Below are 3808 nucleotides of genomic sequence, written 5' to 3'. Positions count from 1 at the left end.
CCCCCTAGATGGGAGAAGGGTTCCCCCTCTTGTCCATGGTCTCCATGGCGGCGGAAGGGCAGGAGTCCCTCCGAGATTGGATCTCCCTCTCTGTTCTCTTCTGTTTCGCGCTCTCCAGATCTGGCCAAAAACCGTTTCTTATATTCCCAGAGATATGTAACTCCGATTGCGCTGATCTGTTTACACGATTTTTTTCCTGATATAAGTATCCTTGCACCTAAAGTAGAGATCCAACCGACATTCGAGGAGAGCACAACCCACCACCACGCGCCAGGGGCCTGGGGCGCGCCCTGGTGTATCGTGGTCTGTGTGGGCCTCCATTTGCAGTGATTCCATCTCCCAAAATTCACAAATATTCCAAAATAATTCTCCGTGGAGTTTCATCGTGTTTGGACTTTGTTTGATATGGATTTTTTGCGATACAAAGATAGGCAACAAACAGGAACTAGCACTAGGCACTGGATAAGTAAGTTAGTCCAAATAAATCATATGAAAAGTTGCCAAAAGTAGTAAAAGTTGAATAATATTGGCATGAAACAATCAAAAATTACAGATATGACGTAGACGTATCAGACACTCTTACTTATCGAAAGAACTACGATTGATCCCCTATACTTGTGGGTCATCAAGGTGTAGGAATGGCCTGACCCTCCTCTGGGGCCCAGTGAGCGACTCCGGTTGGGAGGTAACCGGCACGCTTCAAGTCCTCGATCTCGTAATTGGTGACGATGGAGGCCTCCCACTTGCCTCCTACGTCGAATTCGACCATGGCTGGATCTAGCGGACGGTTGGAGGGAAGCGCTTGAGGAGATAAGGTTTGGGGGTGCTAGAGCTCTGCTGATGGGGGAAAATGATGGCAGGAGGAAGGAGAAGGTGTGCCCAAATAAGCGGTGGTTGCTCCTCTTTTATGAAACGCTGTGAATCCCAACAGTGCTTTAACTACACCACGGGTCTCGCCACTTCCTAATATTACTGCAACGTTATGCGCGAATAGAGAAATTGAAATCATTAATCATATCCCTTGAAAGACAGGCACGATCTCCACCTCGATAGGACGTGCCAATAGAGGCGTTGCCTCGAATTGCGAATCAAGCTTTTTCGACGGTTCGCTATATATGACCGGGTGTGACCCTTCACCAAAAAGTTGTCAGACAAAGGTACTATTCACACTTGGGCGGTCAGGCCTTCGAGGCTAAGTAATATCTGCAGTTCGGGTTCTGAACACTGTCTGGCTAAGCACATGGTCAAATTCTAGCTTAACAGCTTTGGGAACTTGGTGGAAGAAGACGGAGTTGAACATAGAGAAGGGGAGGAACTCACCCTGCAAGCCGGAGGCACTGGGTATATTGAGATCTCAAGACTAGATGAAGCATCGACGTTGGAGGCAAGTTTTGAGGCTACTGAGGGAGTCCTAGATTGGGGGGTCTTCGGCCTGCCAGCCTATCTCTTAGGGCTGGACTGTTGGGTTGTGTTGCCAATGCTTGGTGGCCGAACATATGTGGAGACCCCGTTGTGGTGTAACACTATGTAATACCCTAATGAACAACACAAGGGACACAAGGTTTATACTGGTTCGGGCCACCGTTGTGGTGTAATACCATAATCAAGTGTGTGGTGTGGTAGATTGCCTCTGGGGCTGATGATGAACAGTACAAAGGAAGAACAGCCACGCGAGGGGTGTTCTTGTGGTGGTGTGCTTGGAGAGGAATTGCTCCATCTCTATTGGCTCTAGGTGAGATCCAGATGCCTTCTACTATGATGGCTATCTCTATATATAGAGGCCCCGGTCCTCTTCCCAAATATTGAGCGGGAAGGGAGCCAACAACAGCCATTTTGAAGGGGAACATCTAGTACAAGTTATCCTAACTAAAGTTGGCCTTCGGCTGCCAAAGGCACTAGCGATGACGCCGTCTTGGGCTCCATGGTGACCTCCGTCCTGCCGCTCTGCTGGTCTTGGTCTCATTGCACCGAAATGGTAACCTTTGCTTGATGCCTCGGTACTCCGTGCTTGCGCTTGCCCCCTTTGCACCAAAGAGGAAACAACGACACTGCGCACGCCAGCGCCCGCCTGGCGCCCGCCTGGTCTCGATCGTCACGGCTTGCGTCACAAGCACCTCACGAGGTACCCCTGCCTTAATCTTTCCGCCTCCTCCCGAGCCTGCCTGGTAAGGCCGTTCCTGAGGAAGCCTTGCGTCGTCCGCCCTGCTAGGCTTGGCCCCTCGCGATGGTCTTGAACTTGAGTTGATGAAGATGGGCCGTACTGGGCCACCCGTTAAGCCACGTCGCAGGCTGCAGGAAGGCAAGTCTGGGGACCCCCGTTCCCAGGACGCCGACAATAGCCCCCGGGCCAAAGGCGCGCTCAGACTTGGCTTAGCAGCGAAGCGAAAGGGCAAGCACGGAGCGTTGCGGGTCCCAACAGCCTGCGGCCTTGGGCGCCGCGTGGCGGTTGATTGGACATGGGCGTCTCCGCTTCCCCACGCTGCCTCGGCAGCTGCCCGATTTGACGAATCCCTGCATGCAAAAATGAGTCATAATTACCTGTGATCGTGGAGGCCGACGGTTGGCCTCCTATGGACTATAAGTATGGAGAGGCGTGAGCCCCCGCAATCCATCCCTTCTTGCTCCGCTCCTTCTTCCTCGCTCCTCCTCCATCTTGACACTGATGGCGCCGATCCGCCGGTTCTCAGCTGAGGATAAAGGAAAGGCCCCCGGGAGGGGCCCGACCTGCTCCTGCCAAAGAAGAGGCCGGTCCCCGGCCACCGTGATGAGGCTGCTCAGCTGGAGACGTCGAGGCCTTGGTACGAGCGGCCACCTCCTGGGTTTCCACTACCTCTGTACACCCGGGCCGAGCGCCCTAGAGGGGAAGACGCCGAGCGGCGTCGCCTGCGCTGTCGGCGGCGTCGATGACTTGTGGCGGTCCGTGCCATCACTCCTGGAGTCCACGACGTGGACTCCTCTCGCGAGCTCGTACTTCACGCCGTCATGCATGCCTCCAAGCTCCTGGATACGCCTTCCTCCTTCCTTTGCCTTTGAGATGCCGCCGAGGGGGCCTCTTGAGCTCTGGCTGCAGCACGCCGACTGCGGTACCCCCGCGACCGGAGCGGAGGTTGAGGTCGTCGCTCCGGGCAAGGTCTACATGACCCAGGGCTGGGGCGAGATCTCCCTGGTCTGCCGAACAGGAGGTGCCCTCGTGATTCATCTCGAATATGATGGCGCCTCCCTGATGCTCTTCAAGGTCTTCAACACGGAAGGACGCCGGCTGGAGTGCTGCCCCAGAGGAGGCGGCCAGGGCGGCGGTGTGGCAAGGGCTAGGCCTACCCACCGCTTCCTCAGCGGCTCCTCCGGCAGCAGCGGAGGTGCTGGGGAGTCTAGCGACTCTCCCGAGCTTCTCGTGACTCCTGAGATGAGCGACGACAGCTACGAGCCCCCGAGCTCGCGCCGCGCCCGGAGTAGGGCTGCTGCATCAGGCCGCCGACGCAGCTGATCTAGATGGGGTTGGCGCTGGCGCTTGGTGGCCCACTGTTGATGATGGCGTCGTCCATGGGAGCATGTGTAGTCAGGGCTCTTTAGGATTTGCGTCTTTTGTTTCCTGCGAGGAATCAAGGAAGTGCCCTGTGGGGGCATGTAAAGCGTCCGTTGTGTCTTTTGTTGATATCATCCTTATTATGAAGTGGTGCAAGATGCTTGTCCTGTCTCAGCTCAGTTCCCCCTTTCTAACCTCGCGATGGCTTGGTGCTCTACGCTGACAGGTCCTGGTCCCTAGACAGGCTTCAGTCGTCACTGGTATGCCAGGTCGTGATGCCGTGGT

The sequence above is a fragment of the Triticum dicoccoides genome, chromosome 7B (assembly GCF_002162155.2).
Source record: "Triticum dicoccoides isolate Atlit2015 ecotype Zavitan chromosome 7B, WEW_v2.0, whole genome shotgun sequence".
Classification (NCBI taxonomy): Eukaryota; Viridiplantae; Streptophyta; class Magnoliopsida; order Poales; family Poaceae; genus Triticum; species Triticum dicoccoides.
The sequence above is the reverse complement of the archived record's forward strand: the minus strand, read 5'-3'. Positions refer to the sequence as shown.